Genomic DNA, 24,178 nt, shown 5'->3' on the forward strand with positions numbered 1-24,178 from the left:
AGTCTTATCCACCCACTACTAGCAACTCTGTCCAAGTGAAACTGCATTTATAGCGGAACTGGACAAATTTGAAAAGTTATTTCTCAGTCATTTATTTTTCTCTGAAGATCCTTAGGACCTCCTGGGGAGAAAACGGAAGGAAATGAGAGAGAGGTTAAGAATACCAATCTCAGGGAATTCCCTGGCAGTCCAGTGGTTAGCGCTCGGCACTTTCACTGCCGGGGTCCAGGCTCAATCCCTGATCCGGGAAGACCCCACAAGCCGTGCGGCGAAGCCAAAAAAGAAAAGAAAAAAAGAGAATAGCAATCTCAGAAGAGCATCAAAAATACCTCAGAGCATATGGTACATGTGCAGTAACTATCTACTGGAAGAACATTTGGAGGAAAAAGGGATGTCCTCCCTTATTTCTCCATAATCAGTATCAAAGAGGCTAAGGTATTAATTCGCAAGATGACCCTCTATTTCCTAATACACAGTTCTTCAAATCGTAGTGATTCAGGTGGTTTAGTTATAAGCAAAGACTATTGGATAATCTTGATGTAGAGTGGTATTCTTGCTAATAAAAACTCTCAAACATAAAACATCTAGTAACCAAAAACCAATACAGACAATTACCTCTTTATTAACTTATTAAATACCTTAACAAAGTAACATAACTTCCAAACTTCAATTGAGCTGTAAACAGCTGAGGCACCATGATTTTATAAATGGGACAATTAGGGATACCTGATGTTTAGTTGTGATTATATAACATACTAGACATACGATTTAGGCAAATAATCTCCCTAAACCTCAGTTTTGTCTTTTATAAAATGTCCATACTAATCTGATGATAAGGATTAGATGAGAGAACTATTTGAATGTACTTGAGTATTTAACACTATACAAGAAAAAAGGGGGGACCTTCCCTGGTGGCACAGTGGTTAAGAATCTGCCTGCCAATGCAGGGGACACGGGTTCGATCCTTGGTCCAGGAAGATCCCACATGCCACAGAACAAATAAATGAAATGAAATGAAATAAAATAAAATGAATAAAGGGGTGGTCCAGTGGTTAGGACTTGGCGCTCTCACTGCCGGGGCCCCAGGTTCGATCCTTGGTCAGGGAACAAAGATCCCACAAGCCACGTGGTGCACCCACCCCTGCCGCCATAAAAAGAGTAAAGGGTAAAACAAAGAATGAAGAGTGACTGTAAATGGACACAACAGATCTTTTTAGGGTGATGAAAATGTTCTGCAATTACATTGTGGTGATAGTTGCACACTCATAAACGGATTAAAAATCAATGAATTGTACACTTAAAAACAAGTGAATTTTATGGAATGCAAATTATTCCTCAATAAAGCTGTTTTTGAAAAGAGAATAAAGAAACCTTATCTTTGTCAACTTTTCCTTTATCTTCATGACCTTATTAATGGGCTTCAGACTAGTGCATTCCTTTAAATAATTCAGGCTCCCAACCTTCTGCTTAAACTGCCTGTTTCCCTATCAGAAATGACTGAGGTCTCATATCATTAAAACAATCTGGTGTTATTCAAGAGATAAAGGATATGAGTAGAACAAATATTACAGTCTCTCAGGTTTTGATACACTAAATTGAACAACACTGTAATAATTCAACTAGATCTAACAGATATAGAACCCTCAACAAAAGCAGAATACACATTCTTCTCAAGTGCACACGGAACATTCTCCAGGATAGATTGTATGTAAGGCCGTAAAACAAGTCTAAATAAACCTAAAAGGACTGAAATCACACCAAGTATGTTTTTGGATCATAATGGGATGAAATTAGAAATCAAGAGCAGAAGGAAAATTGAGAAATTCACAAACATATAGAAGTTAAACAATACACTCCTAAATAACCAGTTGGTCAAAGAAGGAATCACAAGAGGAAGGAAACCCTTTAAGATAATAAAAACAAAACCCCATGCCAAAATTTATGAGATGCAGCTAAAGCTGTGCTTAAAGGGAAATGTATAACTACAAACACTGTTATTAAGCAAGGAGAAAGATCTCAAATCAGTCTTAAGAAACTAAAAAAATTAAAAGTCAACTAAACCAAATGTGAGCAGAAGGGAGGAAATAAATGAAGATTAGAGTAGAAATAAAAGAGAATAGAAAAATTATATAGAAAACTAGCAAAACCAAAAATTGGTCCTTTGAAAAGATTAAGAAGATTGAAAAACCTTTAGTTACAACGACCAAAAAAAAAGAGAGAGAACTCAAATTACTAAAAGCAGGAATGAAGAGGGAACAATATTACCAACCTTACAGAAATAAAAAGGATTATAAGGGAATATGATGAAAAACTGTATGCAAAGTAGATAACCTAGATGGAATGGACAAAATTCCTAAAAAGACACCAAATTACATAATTCAAGAAGTAACAGGGGGACTTCCCTGGTGACGCAGTGGTTAAGAATCCGCCAGCAGGGGACACGGGTTCGAACCCTGGTCCGGGAAGATCCCACACGCCGCGGAGCAACTAAGCCCATGTGCCACAACTACCAAAGCCTGCGTGCCTAGAGCCTATGCTTCGCAACAAGAGAAGCCACCACAATGAGAAGCCCGTGCACTGCAACAAAGAACAGCCCCTGCTCACCGCAACTAGAGAGAGCCCACACGCAGCAAGGAAGACCCAATCCAGCCATAAATAAATAAATAAATAATAAATTTATTTAGGGAAAAAAAAAGAAGTAACAGGAAGCCTGAATAGACCCATAACAAGTGAAGAGACTGAATTAGTAGTCCAAAAACTGCCTATAAATAAAAGCTCAGAACTGCATGGCTTCATTGCTGAATTCTAACAAATATTTAAAGAAGAATTAACACTAATCCTTCACAAACTCTTCCCAAACAATGGAAAGGAGGAAACTCCTTCCAATTCATTTTGTAAGGGCAATAGTACCCTGATATGAAAACCAGACAAAGACATTACAGGAAAAAAACCTACAGATCAATAAAAAGCTTATTATATATATATAAAAATCCTCAACAAAATATCAACAAACCAAATCCAGCAACATTACAAAGGATTATACACCATGACTAAGTGAGGAATGCAGGATTGGCTTAACATCCAAAAATCAATTAAAGTAACACACCATAACAATAGAATATAGGACAAAAACCAAATGACCATCTCAACGGACGGAGAAAATGCATCTGACAAGTTGCGACATCCCTTCTTGACAAAAACACTCAACAAACTATGAATAAAAGAGAAGGGAATTTCCTCAAGCTAATAAAGTGCATCTACAAGGAAAACACAGCTATCATATTTAATGGTGAGAGACTGAATACTTTTCCCCTAAGATCAAGAACAAGACAAGGATGTCCTTTCACCACTTCTATTCAATACTGTATGGAGGTTCTAGTCAGTCAGTTAGGCAAGAAATAGAAATAAAAGGCATCTGAGCTGGAAAGGAAAAGTAAAATGATGATGTTGTACATAGAAAACCATGAAGAATCCACTGAAAATCTGTTAGAGCTAATAAACGAGTTCAACAAGGTTGCAGGATACAAGATCGATACACACACAAAAAAGGATTGTATTGGACTTCCCTGGTGGCTCAGTGGTTAAGAATCCACCCGCCAATGCAGGGGACACGGGTTCGAGCCCTGGTCCGGGAAGATCCCACATGCCGCGGAGCAACTAAGCCCGTGCGCCACAACTACTGAGCCTGCGCTCTACAGCCTGCGAGCCACAATTACTGAGCCCACGTGCCACAACTACTGAAGCCCGTGCGCCTAGAGCCTGTGCTCTGCAACAAGAGAAGCCACTGCAATGAGAAGCCCACGCACCGCAACGAAGAGTAGCTCCCGTTCGCGGCAACTAGAGAAAGTCCGCGCGCAGCAACGAAGACCCAACGCAGCCAATAAATAAACAGATAGATAGATAAATAAATAAATTTAAAAAAAAAAAAAAGGATTGTATTTCTGTACAGTAGCAATAAACAAACCAAAAATGAAATTAAGAAAACAATTCCATTTACAATATCTTCAAAAGGAATAAAATACTTAGAAAAAAATTTAACAGAAGAACAGCAAAACTTACACTCTGAAAACTACAAAACATTACTGAAAGAAATTAAAGACCTAAGTAAATGGAAACAATCCTATTCATGGATTTATTAAGATGAAAATACTCCCTTAATTGATCTACAGTTTCTACAGCATCCCTAACAATATCCCAGCTGACTTCTTCACAGAAATTGACAAGTTGATACTAAAATTCACATGGAAATTCAAAGGATCCAGAACAGTCAAAACAACCTTGCAAAAGAACAAAGCTGGAAGACACACACTTCCCAATTTCAAAATTTACTACAAACCTATAGATCAAGAAAAGAGAACTGGGAGTCCGGAAATACACCTCACTTTTTTTTTTTTCCTGGCCACATCACGCCTCATGCGGCATTGTAGTTCCCTGACCAGGGGTCGAACCCACGCCCCCTGCAGTGGAAGCAGAGTCTTAACCACTAGACCACCAGGGAAGTCCCTATACCTCACATTTGTAACAGATTTTCCACAAGAATACCAAGACAAACAACTCAGTCAAAAAATGGGAAAAGGATTTGAATAAGTTTTTCTCCAAGGAAAATATACAAATGGCCGATAAACACATGAAAAGATGCTCAACATCATCAGTCATTAGGGAAATGCAAATCAAAACTAAGAGATACAACATCACACCCATCAGGATGGCTATTATCAACAAATTAAAATTTAAAAAAACAAACAAAAAACAAGTGTTGGCAAGAATATGGAGAAATTAGAACCCTTGTGCAGTGCTGGTAAAAATGTAAAGTGGTGCAGCTGCTGTGGAAAACAGTTTGATGGTCACTCTAAAAGTATAACATAGAATTACCATATGACCCAGCTATTATACTCTTATGTGTATATGACCAATGAAAACAGGAACTCAAACAGGTAGTTGTACACACCATGTTCACAGCACCATTATCCACAACAGTCAAGAGGTGGAAGCAACCCAAGTGTTCACCAACAGATGAATGGACAAACAAAATGTGGTATACACATAAAAGAAATATAATTCAGCCTTTAAAAGGAATGAAATTCTGACACATGCTACCATGGATGAAGCAGTCACTTACATGAGGTATGCAGAAAAGGTAAATTGACAGAGATAGAAAGTAGAATGGTGGTTGCAAGGGGCTGGGCATAAGAGGGAATAGGGAATTATCGTTTAATGGGTATGGAACTTCTGTTTAGGATGATGAAAAAGTTCCGGAAATAGACAATGGTGATGGTTGTACAACACTGTGAATGTAAATAATGCCACTGAACTGTACATTTAAAATGACTGAAATGATAAATTTTGTTGTGCATATATTACAATAAAAAAAATTACAGTTCAAAAAAAAGTGTGCATTCCCAATGAACCAGAAATTCATCTCCTATAATCCTTTTAATAAAAACATGTATTAGTTTTATAACCTTTTAAAATTTGAAACTTCAAAAATAGTTTAAAGAGTAAAATGTGACCTTTAACTTGCCCCTTTCAAGTGTTCAGAACCTGTTACAATGGTTTTTTTTCAATTAGTATCTTAGAACTATCCTACTGAAAAATGAAGCCATTCAGCTACCAGATTATTAAATGATTTACACTCCAAAAGTCAAAATGAGACTTAAGCTAAGATTTCAATTATTTTAGAATCCAGTTTATTACAACTGCTATTAAACTGTAACTTTAAAATACACTATCTTAAAGCAAAAAGCCTTATAGGTAGAGAAATCTCTCTTGGCCTCATTTGGCAGGATTTCTCTACCCATGAGAGTCTGAAGAGGTCAGTTCCTACAAGGTAGGCAAACAGAGGTTGTACACCTGGAGATCAAAGCCAACAATAACAAAACATCAGGTCCCAAAATGGTACTTTGCATTAAAAGGACCTTTCAGCCAAAGTTAGTCATGAGATTTCTATAGCCTTCAGGTATAAAATAACATAGTAAAGGGATTTCCCTGGCAGTCCAGCGGTTAGGGCTCTGTGCTTCCAGTGGCGGGGGGGGGGGGGGGGGGTGTTGTTTGATCCCGGTTGGGGAACTAAGATCCCACGTGCTGTGTTGCGTGACCAAGAAAAAAAAAAGGTAGTAAAAAACATGACAGCAAAGATAATTCCGTACCGTTTGTGCTTTCTTCATCATATCTTTATACATTATCTAATTTCTCATAATCATGTTTCATGAATCACTTTCAACTAGGCCCTCAAAGTTTCCCGGAAATTTACTATCCTTCTCTGACGAATGCTCTTTCCTATTCCTCACAAGTATTTTCATGGAGTTCTATGACTCTTCCTCCTAGCTTCCATTCCACAAATGACCCTATCTTACTGGACAAAGATTAAAGACCAGAGAGAAATCAACTATCAACTTTCAAACTATTAACATTGCATCCATTCTCTTCTTTCCTCTGGCTAAAAAAGAAAAAGCATCTATCAAAGAACAATTATGCCCATTTTGCTATCTTCTCCTAGACCTTTATCAGTTACTGCCTTCTCTCCAGCAACTTCAACTTTTCTCTCTTTAATGAATCCCTTCCATCATCATTCAAACATATTCTTCTTTAAAAAAAAAAAAAAAGTCTTCCCTGATCCCATAGATCTCTCCAGCTATCACTCTATCTCTCCTCTATTCTCCTTCACAGCCAAAAGGACTCTTGGTGATTCCCCACTTTCTCTGCAACCATTTGTTTGATAAAGTGACCCAAAAAGGTGTAAGGAGCAATATAGTAAACACTTGTGTTACCCATGAACCGCCTTGGGAAATAAAGCATTGCCAATATAGTGGAAGGCTACTGTGTACCCCTCCTGGATCACATCTCCTGTGCTCCCTTCCCCTACAGGAGATAGCCACTATTCTGATTTTGGTGTTAATCATTCTCATAAATTTCTTTATACTTTTACTATATATGTATGTATCCCTAAATAAGACATTGAATTGTTCTGCATATTTTTCAACCTTTAAAAAGGGTACACTTTAAAGACTGTGAGCCTTTTAAATTCTCAGCATTATGTTGAGGTTAATCCATCATGATACATGTTGCTGTAGTTCATTTATTTTCACTACTGTGTATCCACACAATTTACTTATCCACTCTCCAGATGATGGATATTTAGGTAGTTTCCCCTTTCTCTGCCATTACAAACAATGTTGTAATGATTTTTTTTTAATAAATTTATTTATTTTATTTATTTATGGCTGCATTGGGTCTTTGTTGCTGTGCGCGGGCTTTCTCTAGTTGTGGAGAGCGGGGGCTGCTCTTCGTTGCAGTGCACGGGCTTCTCATTATGGTGGCTTCTCTTGTTGCAGAGCATGGGCTCTAGGCATATGGGCTCAGTAGTTGTGGCTTCTGGGCTCTAGAGCGCAGACTCAGTAGTTGTGGTGCACAGGCTTAGTTGCTCCGCAGCATGTGGGATCTTCCTGGACCAGGGCTCGAACCCGTGTCCCCCGCATTGGCAGGCGGATTCTTAACCACTACGCCACCAGGGAAGTCCCTGTAATGATCATTTTCATACACTTCTCTTTGTACCAGTGAGTGAGAGTTTTCCTGGAAGAGACACCTACAAGCGGAATTGCTAGGTTGCAGGGAATGAGCATCTTCAATTTTAATTGATATACACAAACTGCTTTCCAAAATATATCCAATCACTATTCCACATTGTTTCCAACCTTCCAACATTGTTTCCAACCTTCCAACATTGTTTCCAACTTCCCACATTCCACTCCTTTGCCAAGATCACACTGATTTGCAAGTTGCTAAATTCAACAGACACTATCACTTTAGTTGACCTACTGTTCAACATATTCAGCCACTAATGGCTCCTTAATATACTTTTGGCTTCTATAACCCCAGCCCTCCCAGTTTTCCTAGCACCTCTGGCTTCTCCCATTCTATCTACCAGACTTCTTAAAAATTGGTGCTCCTCTGGACTCAGCTGTGGGTCTTATTCAGACTCCGATTAAGTCTTCATTCAGACTCTGATTAAGTCTACATTCTTCCCCTACATTCTCATGGCTTAAAATACCATCTATATGTCTATACTACAAATACCAAAATATACTCCACATCAAGCCCGTCTGATGTCCTTTGACTGAGGAATATCAATCTTAATACATCCAAAATTGATTTCTTGATCTCTTTTCGCTACCGCCAACAACTTCTGCTCCAGTGATCCTCATCCTACCAACCACCTGCTCTTGCTGAACCCTCTCTTCAACCTCTCTCCACATCCACTCCATAACCATGGCCTCTAAAATATATTTTGAATTTATCAGTTCACTTCCTTCTCTACTGCCACTGTTCAAAACAAGCCATCATTTTACCTCAGACTTGGACAAATGCTACAGCCTTCGAATTGGGACTCCTAGTTCCCCTCATCTCTCTCTAATCCATATTTCATACAGCAGCTAAAGTGATCTTTTTTTAAAAAAATTAATTTATTTTATTTATTTATTTATTTTTGGCTGCGTTGGGTCTTCGTTGCTGCGCGTGGGCTTTCTCTAGTTGTGGCAAGCGGGGGCTACTCTTCGTTGTGGTGCGCAGGCTTCTCACTGCGGTGGCTTCTCTGGTTGCAGAGCACGGGCTCTAGGCGCATGGGCTTCAGTAGTTGTGGCGCACGGGCTTAGTTGCTCCGCGGCATGTGGGATCTTCCCGGATCAGGGCTCGAACCCGTGTCCCCTGCATTGGCAGGCGGATTCTTAACCACTACACCACCAGGGAAGCCCTAAAGTGATTTTTTTTTTTAAAGTGATCTTTTTAAAACACAAACCAGATCATTTCACTCAACCCCTGCTTTAAAAATTTTAGTAAGCTTTCCACTTGCCTTAGGATAAACTTTAAGGTACTTAACATGGCCTACAAAGCCAGGATTTGACTTTCTACTGATGTGACTCCTGCTTATCTCATCAGATTCATTTTATATCTCACTGCCCTCCCCTCCCAGCTCCCACCAAGGGCCTTTTTTAGGCTTCTTGAACTGTGGCGCTCTTTCCAGCTTAAGAAAATTCATGTAGACAATTCCTGTTTCCTTCAGAGTACCTGATCACAATTAAGTATATACTTATTTTGATGTTCATTAATATTTCCTCTCCCACTAGACAATAATCAGGGAATGTGCTTGTTTTTCAGCATTGCATACCTAGAACATAACCTAGTAGACAATCACTTAAGTAAACTAATGAACTTCACAACTTGGTTAGAAAGTAGAGGTTCTCTCATTTAATAGGGGTTATCTCATTTACTATCTCATTTCCTGCATTCAATATATTATCAACCCAATAAAGCATTAATATTGATACTAAATGAATTCGGTTGTTTTTAAAGCAATTTCTCTAAAAGAGTTTATCTAAAAGAAAAAAAACAACATATGTACAAGAAAAAAAAACCACTTGTACAGAAATGATCAATTTCTATTTTTACTTAAAACCTACACTCTCAAATGTTCACCAAATACAAGTGCTAGACTGTAAAATCTCATAATCATACTTGGCAAACTGAGATGGTATAAAAACTGAGTGTTTCAGTAACAACACCCAGAAAGAAATGATCTGTTCAAAAGAGTACTGCAAGACTGCTTTCATTTATAGTACCTGAGGAAGCCAAGAGAAAATAACACACGTCAAAAAGGCAAAATAAAGGCAATTTTATTACTTAAAAATGCATATAGCAAATTAAACAAAAGTTAAAAAGCATTACTCAGCAAAGGTTCTTTAGAGTTTACACTAAAAAGGAATTATTTCTGATTAATTTCATCTTCATCTGCATATGTGGAAGACAAGTGATAATAAAGTATCTGGGTTTCCTAAAATATATTTAGTGTCTTAGAATATTACAAAAAATGTTAAGAGAGAAAACGCTAACGTACTGAATGAAGAAGGCATATACTCAAGGCTTGTGAACTTAAATCAGCCCCTATCCTAATTACCCTAACTTCTTATTAATAAGGTCCTATTAAAATGTAAATAAGAATATTGCTTTAAAAGGTAGTTAAGGTCATTTAAGGCTATTGCTCTTTAATCACGGAATACAAATTTATATATTAAATGAGTTATTATGGCAGAGAGAATATTTACTTTGAAAAATCAATTTATAAAGTGATAAGAGTAAACCTATTGTCAAAATATTTTCTACTGCAGACTTGTAACATATTTAAACAGAACTCAGAAGGAATTCTGAATGCTTTATAACTCTGATTTTAAAATCTGTCTCTTCAATATAGACCAATATTATATATACGGTACAACGTTAATACTGTAGTTAACCAGGGCATATGTTGTCACACACTGCACTAAGGCTAAGGATATAAAAATAAAAATTACCCATCATCTCCAAGATTTGGTTGCAGCTAGACCAACTACAGAAAGGTGGCAGGAGGATAGGAGGAGGGAAGGGAAGGAAGAAGAGGAAGGGAGGGAAGTTAGTTCTGAGCAGAAAGAATACCACGTGGAACAGCCCTGAAGAGAGAACATAGCATACACCCAGAGGGAATAGAGATAGATCAAGAGTAGTTGGAAAATAGGGTTGGGGAAGTACAAAATGAAAGGTAAGGCTGGAGAAATACATAGGATCAGACCAGACCTGTGGGTTTGTTTCTGAAATCTGAAAGACATAAGGATACCTTTTCAGAGAAAATTAATATCTCCCAGATCTTGAGTGATGACTTCTTAAAAATTATAATATGAAGAATCTGGTATGGATATAAAATTAGGTATGAACTCATTATGTTATATAGCTCTTATGTAACCATAACACTGAAACAACTTTAAAAATTAAATACAAAACAAAAATTTAAATAACACTAATGTGGGACTTCCCTGGCGGTCCAGTGGTTGGGACTCCATGCTTCCACTGCAGGGGGCACGGGTTTGATCCCTGGTCAGGGAACTGGGATCCTGCATGCCACGTGCAGCCAAAAAAAATAAATTAAAAAAAAAAAATGCTAATGTAACAGATTATGTTGTTTTACATAAACTATACCAATGATGTAGTCAATCCTGGAAATATGTAGTCTCAGGTCTAGTTTTATATACACACACACACACACACTTTTTTTTTTTTCCAGCTGTGCCGCATGGCTTGTGGGATCTTAGTTCATCGACAAGGGATTGAACTCGGGCCCTTGTCAGTGAGAGCGCAGAGTCCTAACCACTGGACCACCAGGGAATTCTCATAGTTCTATATTTTTAAACCACTTCTGTAATTTGACTTCAATAACACTAGTGCATAAAATGCTTATAAATATGTAAAACTAAACAGATTTAATAACTGCAAGTGTTTATTTGCTAATTTAGGGAAATACAACCTTATATATACTACCATACCAGCTAGCGGTCCTTAAATGTCAGTTTTAAAGAGGCCCACTTGTTAATTCTGGCAATCTTTCTTGTTCATTTGTGGTTCAGTACCTTAATGAAAACTACATTAAATGTGTATCTAGTATAATCACTGCTGAAGTTTGGAATAAAACACTCATACTGCAAACAAACTGTTTCACGTTGATTAATTACAAGATGGGATCTACCAGATACATCTCACAGTGAAAATATGATACTAACTACTAAGCCTGCCTATACTAACATATACCATGACATGATCCAATTTAACTCACCATCTTTCCCTGTCTGAGCATCATCAGTACAATGCTTTATAACTTGGCACAAACACAATAATAAACAAAATCTAAACACAGCAACAAACTCCCAAGGGATTACTTGGCTATAAAGCAGTCCTTTAGAAGTTATATAAGACTCATTAATGTACAAGAATGCCCAGTTAGAAAAATACTACAGAAAATACAACATTACTAAGGAGTTCTAAGAGAAGTGAATTCGCAGTTTAGAGGGGAAAAAAAATCACTTTGGTACAGGATGAAGTAGATTATAAGGAAACAAATGAGATGACTGTTGCAGTAACCCAGGTAAGAAATGAAAGCCTGGATTAAGGCAGTAATAGTAGGAGTGTTGATAATGTAGATAAAGGGTTTGGATTCAAAGATGTTAAGGAGGTAGAATCTTGGGGCCAGACAGATGTGAGGTGTAAAATGGAGGAATCAAGGACAACTTGCAGGTTTCTAGAAAAAACAATGATAGTGATACATCCTCCAAGGCAAGGAAAATAGCAGAATTTAGGGGTGAGGGGATTGAGAAGTAGTAGAATAGTTAATTTGAACATGATCAACACTTATAGGGACTATCTGATCAGCTTCTAGGTTCACCTCACTCACCCCCAGCTTTTCTCAAAATTCTCTCCCCCATTCACATAGCTGTACTAAGAGCAACCGTGTTACAATGTAACCTATAGTGTGATCCTACCTTCAGGGTACAGTTGACAGATAAAGTCTGAATCCTTAACTAAAGCTAGGCCAATATGCAGACCCCACCTGTTTTATTTATATCTCTATACGTATATGTAAATGGGTATCTATACACACACATATGTATATACACATATATGTATACCCACATTTATACATACATATACACAGATATATATATATACATATACATATATACACACACACACACACATACTATCAAACAAAAAATCCCCTAACAACCACCACAGTAAATAGGACCTTGTAACTAACTGCTCAACCCTAGGGCAATCCTCAGACTCAAATATCCACTAAGGGCCATTCGATCTGCTAAGACAAAAGTTGACAAACTTTTTTAAAGCCACACAGTAATATTTTAGGTTTCACAGGCCATAAAGTTAGGACTACTCAACTCTGCCACTGTATCAGCAAAAGCACCTACATACAATACATAAACAAATGGGTGTGTTGTCTGTGCTCCAATAAAACTTTATTCATGGACACTGAATTTTGAGTTTCCTATAATTCTCACATACCACAAAATATTCTTCTTTTGACTTTTTCCCACCATTTAAAAAAAATGTAAAAACCATTCTTAGCTCTCAGGCCATACAAAAGCAGGCAGCACTGGGCCTACTAACCGTAGTGTATCAACCCTTGTGCTAAGGCAACACAGAACTGCCCTCTCCTATTCTTTCAAATGTCCTCTAAGTGTCAGAAAAGGAAACTCTTTCTAGTGGACAGAATTGAAAATCTTCATTTGGCTGCCAAAGAACTCACTCCATTTGCAAGGAAGTAAGTCAACAAATGAAGGCCCATGCAATTTGCTGGTTCTATCATTTACCTTCTGTACCTGTCCAGCAAGATACGGTGTTAAGTTTCGGAACAATGATACCTTCCTCTCCCCTCCCCTCATGACAGTTTTAGCTATTTTTTTTTTCTACCACTGTGTATCAGTTATGCTGGGGATGGTTAAATTCAGTATTTAGTCCACAATTTTCAAACATGTGACAAAGCATATCTAGGCCTGATTAACAAAGAGTATCACCTTTAGAATCTGGACTCAGAGAACAATGACCTCTGGATGTGGTAAGTAGATATGAATTTGGGTTGTTTCCACAGAAGAGATGAGAGTGTTTGCTGGTTTATAGAGATAGTGAGATTATGTTAAAGAAAATATTTAATATATATAAGAAAAGTAGGACTCTTTGTGTGTGTGCTAAATAGCCATGGAATGAATGAACTGGACAACTATGTTTTAGAGTGTCCTTTACTCCTCTTCTCTCTGGGATGCAGCCCGCTAGCCACAGCTGTGGTCCAGAGCTGGATATATAACCTAACGAGTCCCTTTCCTGAGATCTGAGACTGAGAATCAGGTCAGTCTCTCTGATGGCAGAAGCTATAAGATTTAAAACTCAAAAGATATTAGTAAGTGTTAAAAACTGACCTGCAAAAAAAAAAAAAAAAAAAAAAAAAAAAAACTGACCTGCAGCAAGAAAGAACTAACTGAACACACAAAGAGTATCTTGTGTGAAAAAAAAAAAAAAAAGAGTATCTTGTGAGACATAAAGAGATACTCCTGACCACATATGGAGCCCCTGGATCTAGCTGTTCCTGAGTTCTAGCTGTCCTCCTATGGCTTGATTGCCTTTCTGAGAATTCATGGATACCCGTATGTTTCCAAAAAATTCTTCTTTTTGCTTCAGTTAGGTATGTGTCGCTCTCCTAACTAAAACAAAGTACCTATTGGACAATCTAAACAGGGATATTCAGTTGGATCAAAGAGTTCTGGTGAGTTTAAAACACTTAAAGATGGTAGCTACAGCAACAAAAATGGAAAAAATCACCAGGAAGAGTGAAAAGAGAAGGTCAAGGTGGAAATTCATAAATATCAATATGATTAGCAGAGAATTAAGAGTCTGCAAAGAATCAGCTAGTAGTAAGAAAGGCAGGAAAGGGACAGAGTCGTAAAAGTCAAGGAAAAAAAAAACAGTATCAAGGAGACAATGGTTAACAATGTCAAGTATAGAAAGAGGTAAAGGAGTAAGCAATGATTATACAATTTGTCAATGTAGAAGTCACAGGTGGCCCTGATAAGAGCAATTTCACTGGCATGCTAGGATGAGAAGCCAGGCTGAGGGTTTAAGAATACATAGGAAGTACACAACTCTACCTATGAAGTATTCTTCCCATCGAAAAAAAAAAAACTCAAGCCTGAATCGGAGCAAGCTTCTAGATGTAATTACCAATTTACAGGAAAAACAGTGGACAGAAGAACATATTACATGAAACCACAGGGATGCAATCAGCAAAATCCAGACTGTGAGAAATCTCATAGGGCAAAGGCTTGGTTTCTTTAACAAACCAATTGTATAGGAACAAGAACAAAAAGACAGAAAGAAAAGAGGGTTGAGACACACATCAACACAATATAATGTAAGAACCTTATTTGGATCCTAATTCAGACAAACTGTTAAAACAAAACAAAAACTGTAATCGGGGAAATTTGAACACTGAGTAGAATATGTGATGATATTAAGGAATTACTGTTAATTTTTTTAGTAAAATCTTAAATTGGATTATTGTTTTAATTCTTAGAGATACACAATAAAATAGTATAACACAGTCTTTATTCTACTAGTGAGTCTTCACTGATTGTCCTCAAAGTCATCCAGCCTGCTATAGTCCCATAGTTAGCTGCATAACAAATATTAAGAGAGATACAAAGCGATACAGGGATTCAAAGGAGATAAGTCACTACTGGGGTAGGGAATCAAGCAAAACTTAAGGCAATGGTATTTGCATTGTGCCTTAAAAGATGATGAAATGTTAAGAGATAGGGAACAAGACTGGAAAAGTGATATTCCATATGGAAGAAATGATAGCAATTGGAAAGAGGTGGGAAGGCCTATCTATGAAGAGTATTGACTCTACTCACCTTTCCATTAAACTGTCCCTACCCTAGTGATGACAAGAAAAGGAAAAGTCAAAGTGAAATGTCATAACCCACTAGGCAGCTCCAAGCTGACAAAATCATGGGAGACCCATTCAGGCCCAAAGCAGACCGAGGAAGCCCAGTCCCAGGACAGATCACGACAGTATCTGGGTAGCCAAACCATACTGGCTTTCCAGAGCAATCCATTCATGTCAATCTCTGGGTGTGGGGAGTTACTGCAAGTAGGGGTGCTCTCCTTAAACCAAAGGGAAAAGTAGCAAGGTAACAGGTCAGGTTAGCTTTAAGCAATTTTTAGTCACTGACTACACCTTATTTCACAATTAACTGAGACTGGCAAACACCCTCCCAGAAATCAATATAATTGTTCCAACTTTTCAGAGGAAATAAAAAAGGAAATAGGAAAACCATAATGAAGACTGGGGGTTCAAAAGCTGGAAATCCTTTACATTATACAGGACAGTTTTTATAGTAACTTATCCGTAGAATAGAGCTGGAAATCCTTTACATTATACAGGAAAGTTTTTATAGTAAGTTATCTGTAGAATAGAGCTGAAATAAAAAATAAAATCTACCATATGACCCAGCAATCCCACTCTTGGGCATATATCTGGACAAAACTATAATTCAAAAAGATACATGCACCCCTATGTTCATAGCAGCACTATTCACAATAGCCAAGACATGGAAACAATCTAAATGTCCATTGACAGATGAATGGATAAAGAAGATGTGGTACATATATACAATGGAATACTACTCAGCCATAAAAAAGAACAAAATAATGCCATTTGCAGCAACATGGATGCAACTAGAGATTATCATTCTAAGTAAAGTAAGTCAGAAGGAGAAAGGCAAATACCGTATGATATCACTTATACATGGAATCTAAAATATGGCACAAATGAACCTATCTACAAAACAGAAACAGACTCAAAAAACATAGAGAACAGACATGGGGGCAGGGGATGGACTGGGAGTTTGGGGTCAGTAGATGTAAACTATTACATACAGAATGGATAAACAACAAGGTCCCACTGCATAGCACAGGGAACTATATTCAATATCCTGGGATAAACCATAATGGAAAAGAATATAAAAAAGAATGCATATATGTATATAACTGAGTCACTTTGTTATACAGCAGAAATTAACACAACACTGTAAATCAACTATCCTTCAATAAAAAATAAATTTAAAAAATAGTAAAATAAAATCAAATCTAAGTTACCCATTTTTATAATACACACTGCACTTCTGGGTCACTGTCCAGGTGTGCCTTCGATATTTAAGACTACCTCTTTGGGGACTTCCCTGGTGGCGCAGTGGTTAAGAATCTGCCTGCCAATGCAGGGGACACGGGTTCGAGCCCTGGCCCAGGAAGATCCCACATGCTGTGAAGCAACTAAGCCCGTGCGCCACAACTACTGAGCCTGCGCTCTAGAGCCCGCGAGCCACAGCTACTGAGCCCGCGTGCCACAACTACTGAAACCTGCGCGCCTAGAGCAGCAAGAGAAGCCACGGCAATGAGAAGCCTGGTACCACAACAAAACGTAGCCCCCGCTAGCAGCAACTAGAGAAAGCCCGCGCACAGCAACGAAGACCCAACACAGACATACATACATACATAAATAAATAAATAAATTTATATTAAAAAAAAGACTACCTCTTTGATTTTTATGAAAAATACTATGAAGAGAAGGCCTCATACATTTTGGACTCCATTCTAAACCAGTAGATGGCCACAAAAGAAGAAATACCTGTTTTCTTTGTTCCTCTCAGGTACACATAAAACCATGACATTTACCTTAACTCTTAAAAAAATGTAAGATACATAATTTTAGAAGGCTTCACCTTCTGTCATTTTCTGTAGCTGATAGCTACTTTTTCCCCTACAAATAAATACTGATCACTTGCTCATACAGCTTTTTTTTTTTTTAAGAGTACCCTTTTGTGAAATCTTGGGTTGGATATCACATTCAAATTCAACCTAGTAATTGTATAAAATACTGGGGAGGACACAAAGAGGTATAAATATAGTTCTTGCTCTAAAGACATGACAGATCTATAAAAAAATTACAATACAAAGCAGAATGCATCAACTGTCACAAAGGGGGTACAGTATCTCAAGAGCACAGAGAAGGGAATGTACATCATCTGACAAGCAGAAACTGAATCTGAATGAAAATATGCTATCTTTAAGAATGCTTAATTACACAGCTTCAAAGCACTGTAGAATCACCTTTACACCTCAAAACTGTAGACCATTTTCCAATAATCACAGCTAAGCTCTTTTTTTAAAAATCAAACAGTAAAAGTTTGGTCACTCACAAACATCCTATCTTGCCTCCACTTGACACAGAATTTTATTGAAAGCAAAATCTGCCTACTGTTCCTGTAGAGCTAACAAAAACCAAAGCCGTCAGCCTGCAAGCCACCACAAACTGAATGAAAATGCTGGTGTTAAAAAAAAAATTTTTTTTTATTGCCTCAGGTAAGTTAACGCTAAAAGATAATTTAAAATAACTTCTTAAGATTTTTTTTTTAATGTTTGGAGACTGAAGGAGGCATTGATGAATAAGTAAAATAAACCTGAGCAATTGAAAGAAGCCAGCTTTGTTAAAAACCAGATGGCCACTTGCCAACACTTCTTCATGCACGTAAAACCAAAGATGATTCTAGGCAAGATTCACAGGCCACAGAGGCTCTTTATTAAATGTCAAATTAAGAAAGTTCTCATATTTCAATTTTGATAAGTTAAAGGACAGTTAAATAAAAGGAGCACTTTACAAAGCTTTGCAGAATCAATATGGAAACAAAGCTTTGCGCTTTTAACATCTGAACCCTCAAAAATAAGACATTTTAAACGTCACATTTACAAACATCCTATTCACAAGGAACTATAGCCTAGATTCTGTAAGGAAAAACAGTGGTAACTGGAAAAGGGACTGGCCTTAGTTTAAAATCTCCAACAGGCCAGCAGAAAAGAAATCGCACAATTCTTAATTGCAAGTGACTATGAGAACCCTAAATCGAACTCTTCGTCTTAGTTTGAACTCCGTACAAAAGCATTTCAGATTTGTATCGTTGTACAAATTTGCACCTTTGTATCATTCCTACAAATGATACCGTTTGTGAAAGAAAAGGCAATAAGGATACTCCTCAAACTCCTATATCCCATGATCCATCCTCAAAGAGTGGAAGGAACAGCAAAGTGGAAGGAACAAAGCACTGACGTCAATTACGAGATTAACCCCGGGCACAGGCAGCTGGAGGAAAGGCCTACACATCAATATCCAAATGCAAGCTATCGGGGTAACTAGCTAACCGATTCAGAAGTTATGGGGGGGTATTCAAGTATTACACCCCCACATTCCCATTTTTAGTCAACCCCCTTCGCCAGTCGAAGGCGGAAATTTTTTTTCCTTTTTTTTTTTTTTTTGCGGGGGGGCGGGGAGGAGGAGGGGGGGAGGAGGAGGAGGAGGAGGAGGTGGAGGAGGTGGAGGAGGACATACGCAGGATCGCGAGAAGGAAAGCGAGAACTAGTTGGGTAATGATAGCCAGAACCTAGGCCTATTTTCTCTTTAACTAGAAATAACTTGAAATTGAGAAGGGTATTAAAAAGTAACAGATCAGTCGATGGAATTTCTGAGGGAAGGAATGGATTAATGGACGAAAGGGGAAAGGAGAAACAGTGAAAAGATTGATTTCTGGGAATTTTTGTTAGGACTGGGTTAGCCTTTTTAATTAATTTATATTTTTGAGGGTCGGGGGTGGAACGCGAAGACGAGGGAAGCCGGATCGAGCAGCCCTAGCCCGGAGGGTCTCTCCGAGCCCCCAAACGGACGCTGTCCTCCCCTCCCCCCAGCCCCTCCCCGCGGCCAGGCCCGGCCCTCAGTCCGTCTGTCTGCTCTTCTCACCTCCAGTCCCGGCTCCGCTAGGCCCGAACCATTTCCCGGCTGCGGCAGAGGCGGCGCCGGGCCTGCACCTTCACCGGACGCGCATTCGAACCCGCTCGGGGGGCGGCGACAGACTGCCAAGGGCGAGGAGCTCCGGGCGGTGGCGGGGGTTCGGCAGGTCTCGAAAAGCGCAGGCGGCGGCGGTGGCGACGCACCTCACACAGCACAGGCGGGGGTTCCGCCCCGCTCCATGACTGTCGAGCCCAGATCGGGACGGCTGGCTGAGGAGGCAGGGGCGGGCTGACGAGGACCTGGCACCGGGATCCCCCGCCCCATCCGCTGGCGGCGGCAGCGACGGCGCTCGACTCCCGCAGCCAGTACAGTGACTGACGCAGCGGCCGCGCCACCCATGTGACCAGGGCAGGGCGGGGACGAGGCGTCACGTGGCGACGCCGCGCCCCTCCCCGCCAGAAAAGCGGAGGGCTGCGGATCCTACAGCGCCGGGAGGTGACGGTGGAGGTGGTGATGTGCGCGGCGGTCGGGTCCGACGACGCCGGGCTGGCCGGGTACTGGCCCAGGTGGCCTAGGTCCGAGCCCCTGAGCCCGGCGGCCGCGTCTGACAGGGCGGCACAGGCAGGATTGGGCCTCCACACTTCGCGCGCGCACACTTCGGCGCGCAGACCTTCCAGCGCGTAGCCGCTAGCGAGGTTCAGAAGGGCGGGGCCGGGTGGAGCCGGATCTACTGGTTCTGGGGCTCAGGAGGTCAGGCAGTCCGCCCCTCCTGAGGGTGTGGCCGAAGCCCCCAGGCCCGTGGTGCGGTGCTGCCGTCGAAGCCCGGAGCCAGTGCGGCGGCGCTCGACAGGTCCGGCCGGAATAGGAAGTCTGCTGGGAATTTCTCTGCAGGAGGCCGCCTAGAACCTCGCTTGAACTTCTCAGACGAAGCCAAGCCAGCGCTTTTTCTTGGTCATCTAAACATCTTCTACTGTTAATACTTTTTTTCAAGATATCATTCCGAACACTTTTCTTCAGTTCTTAACATCCTGCCAGTCAGGGCAAGCTATAATTTAATTGAGAGTAAAGCCATAGTTATAGATTAGACAGGATTTTCAAAGGGTCTCATAGAACCCAGTACGGTAACTGTCCAGAGAAACTACTTTGGGTTCATTATTTTGGAAAACACTTTATAATTTCCTGCTTATCTGTTTTCTTTCCATGAAGGAGCCTCATGAAGGTGTTTTTTTCACTCTCTACTAATTTTGAAGCAAGCATTTTAAAGATTTTTAAAAATAAAATTCAAGGATTTTGAGGAGCTTTATGATAAACTATAAAGAGTGTGCATATGAAAATGTTTTTATTAGCCTTAAAAGCTGGTAATTCATCAGCAATAGTAGTATAATATTTTTCTTTTTAAAATTCTGAAGTGACCACATATTCTTTTAAGCTAAACTCTTTATATAGATTTTATCTATCTATATAAATTAGGAAATGATTTCATGCAAGACTCAAAATGAACTGTGACAAAATATAGTGAAAAATAATTGGCAGTCCCATCCCTGCCCTTCAACTACTCCAGTTCCGGAGGCAATCACTTAGCATTTTCTAATGTAGCCTTCCCAAGATATGTTGTAAATATATATTAAAATACACTTATATGTACCTCTTTTTATGCAAAAGATAACGTACTATATACACTGTTAAGTTCCTTCCTTTTTTCACTTAGAATATCCTGGATATCTTTCCATATCACTGTGTAAAGAAGTGTCTCATTCTTCTAGGGGCAGTGTAATATTCCACTGTATGCAAATATCAATTTATTTTAACTAATCTCCTACAGGTGGACATTTAGGTTGTTGCCAAGCCATTACTAAATTACAAACTAAGCTGCAACTAATAGTCTCATAAAATGGATAAGTATACCAGTAACTCATTAGACCGCAATCTTTAAATCAAAAGGTATTTTCAGTTTGGATAGAGATTGCCAAATTGTCCTCCATAGATGTAGTGCCAATTTCACGTGTTTTCTTTTGTATTCTGCCTTGGAAGATTTACAAGCCTGTATAGGAAGGGAGTGAAGATGGAGACTGACAACAAGAAAGATTATCATTTTACACAATTAAAGAAGTATTAAAACATTGAAGATATGTCATAAACTTTACAAGAAGATTCCTTTACTTATTTTGGTGTAAATGTTACTTGGCTAACCAAAAGATAATATGCTTTTTGTTCCATAAAGTATCACGATAATTTTTCAATATAAATGAGACCTTACTTAAACACCAAAAGAGGGGACTTCCCTGGTGGCACAGTGGTTAAAAATCCGCCTGCCAGTGCAGGGGACACGGGTTCGATCCCTGGTCTGGGAAAATCCCATATGCGGAGCAAATAAGCCCGTGTGCCACAACTCCTGAGCCTGCGCTCTAGAGCCCACGAGCCACAACTACTAAAGCCCGTGCGCCTAGAGCCTGTGCTCCACAGCTAGAGAAGCCACCGCATTGAGAAGCCCACGTACCACAACTACTGAGTGCCTGTGCGCAGCAACGAAGACCCAACACAGCCAAAAGAAACCAAAAAACAAACAAAAGGGGGGCTGGAGTGGAAAAAATAGACTTTCCTTTGGAATTATTCTGCAAATCGGAATTTCTTTCCCTTTTAGCAATGAGAGAAAAAGTTCCTAATTATATATTTCTCAACTCGTAACATTTTAATACTCTGTCATTTTATTTAATCAGATGCATCCATTTTAACAAAGTGAATTTTCTGTCTCTAACTTCATGTTCTAGAACAATGTAAGTCAACTGCACAGTTTGGTGTAATATCAGAAAATACCAACCATAGAACTTTAAGAGAAAAAAAATCTCAAAGAAAAATATGACTTTTATTAACAGGCAATATTTGAACAAAGTATTCAGTATATATTGTTACAGCAGCAATTCTCAGTAGAGTTCTGGGGTGTTTTTTTTGTTTTTAAAATTTTTATTTATTTATTTATTTATTTATTTATTTATTTATGGCTGTGTTGGGTCTTCGTTTCTGTGTGAGGGCTTTCTCTAGTTGCAGCAAGTGGAGGCCACTCTTCATCGCGGTGCGCGGGCCTCTCACTATCGCGGCCTCTCTTGTTGTGGAGCACAGGCTCCAGACACGCAGGCTCAGTAATTGTGGCTCACGGGCTTAGTCGCTCTGTGGCATGTGGGATCTTCCCAGACCAGGGCTCGAACCCGTGTCCCCTGCATTGGCAGGCAGATTCTCAACCACTGCGCCACCAGGGAAGCCCCTGGGGTGTTTTTAAGTCAGATTTTTGTGGAGGTATAATTTACATACAGAGAATATATATATATATAACTGAGTCACTTTGCTGTACACCAGAAACTAACACAACATTGTAAATCCACTATAGTTCAATAAAAAATTAAAAAGTAATAAAATTTACATACAGTAAAATTTATCCTTTTCAATGTATGGTTCTATGAGTTCTGACAAATGCATACAGCTACGTGACCACCACCCCAATCAAAATATAGAACATTTCCTTTACCCCCAAACATTCCCTCTTGCTCCTTTGTAATGAATGCCTCACCTCAACCCCAGTTCCTGGCAACCACTGATGTGCTTTCTGTCCCTATACTTTTACCTTTTCCAGAATATCACATGAATAGAATCATACAGTATGTAACCTTTTAAGTCTGCCTTTATTCACTTAGCATAATGCCTTTGAGATCCATCTATCGTTGTTGCATGTCTCAGTAATTTATCCCTTCTTATTGCTGAGTAGTATTCTATTACTATAACATAGCCTGTTTAGGCATTCATCATTTGAAGGACGTTTGGGTTGCTTCCAGTTTTTAATGATTATGAATAAAACATATAAACATCCACGTACAAGGTTTCACACAGGCTTTAAAATGATTTTCTGAAAGTCACTTCTAGACATAGGAATTACTAAGTCATAAATGTATCTACATAAATATTATTCCGTGTTATTTTAGAAACTCAGATAATTTATTCATTATGTATCAAATGTTTATTAAACATCTACTATATAGCAGGTACTGTTCTAGGCATATGGATAAAACGATGGTCAAATGCTGGCACCAAAAAAAATAGCACCAAAATGGTGTGTTGATAAGGCAAAGCTGAGTTTATTACTTACTGATAAAAGAGACCGGTGCCTTGATGTTTTCAGTAGCATTTCCAAGGGGAAATTGGAACACTTATAAGGTTTTGGGGTCTGTTCTAAGGGGGTTTTTCAGTTTAGGGGGCTTGATTAGGGTTGGATAAGAATCATGGTATAATAGGTTAGGATTAGCACACACAGCAAGGTAAAGGTTTTAAAGCGTCTTGAGAGTGTATTAGTTTTTATCGCTGCTTTAACAAATTACCACAAACTTAGAGGCCTAAAATAACACAAATTTATCATCTTACAATTTTATAAATCAGAAGTCTGACACAGGTCTCCCTATGTTAAGATCAGAGTGTTGGCAAGACTGCTCCTTTCCAGAGGTTCTTTACCAGAGGCTCTTTTCCATCTTCTAGAGGCTGCCCACATTCCTTGGCTTGTGACCCCTTCATCCATCTTCACAGTCAGCAAGGGCTGGTTGACTCCTTCTTAAATCACGTCACTCTGACCTTCTGTTCTGCCTCCCTCTTCTGCTTTTGAGAGCCCTTGTGATTACTGTGGACCAACTCAAATAATTTAGGATAATCTCTCTATATTAAGGTCAGCTGAATTAGTAACCTTAATTCCATCTGCCACCTTAATTCCATTTTGCATGTAACATAGCATCTTCAAAGGTTCCAGGGATTAGTACATAAACACCTTTGAAGGGCCATTATTCTGCCCACCACACAGTGTAAACTGTCATTTAAAGTCATCTATTGAATGGGGAAGGGATGGGTTGGGAGTTTGGGGTTAGCAGATGCAAACTGTTGTCTATAGAATGGATAAACAACAAGGTCCTACTATATAGCACAGGGAGCTATATTCAGTGTCGCACA

At 39.1% G+C, this 24,178-nt stretch overlaps 1 protein-coding gene across 4 annotated transcripts in view; it reads right to left on the reverse strand.

Moving 5' to 3' along the window:
* The window catches only part of AFF4 (ALF transcription elongation factor 4), a 97,192-nt gene extending 77,609 nt beyond the window's left edge, over positions 1 to 19,583 (reverse strand). For all 4 annotated transcript variants that reach the window (XM_061189595.1, XM_061189596.1, XM_061189593.1 and 1 more), the window contains exon 1: positions 19,208 to 19,583. The gene's annotated coding sequence lies outside the window, so the exon portion shown is untranslated. The remainder of the gene's footprint in view (positions 1 to 19,207) is intronic.
* Positions 19,584 to 24,178: the final 4,595 nt, after the last annotated feature.

The sequence above is a fragment of the Eubalaena glacialis genome, chromosome 4 (genome assembly GCF_028564815.1).
Source record: "Eubalaena glacialis isolate mEubGla1 chromosome 4, mEubGla1.1.hap2.+ XY, whole genome shotgun sequence".
NCBI classification, from domain to species: domain Eukaryota; kingdom Metazoa; phylum Chordata; class Mammalia; order Artiodactyla; family Balaenidae; genus Eubalaena; species Eubalaena glacialis.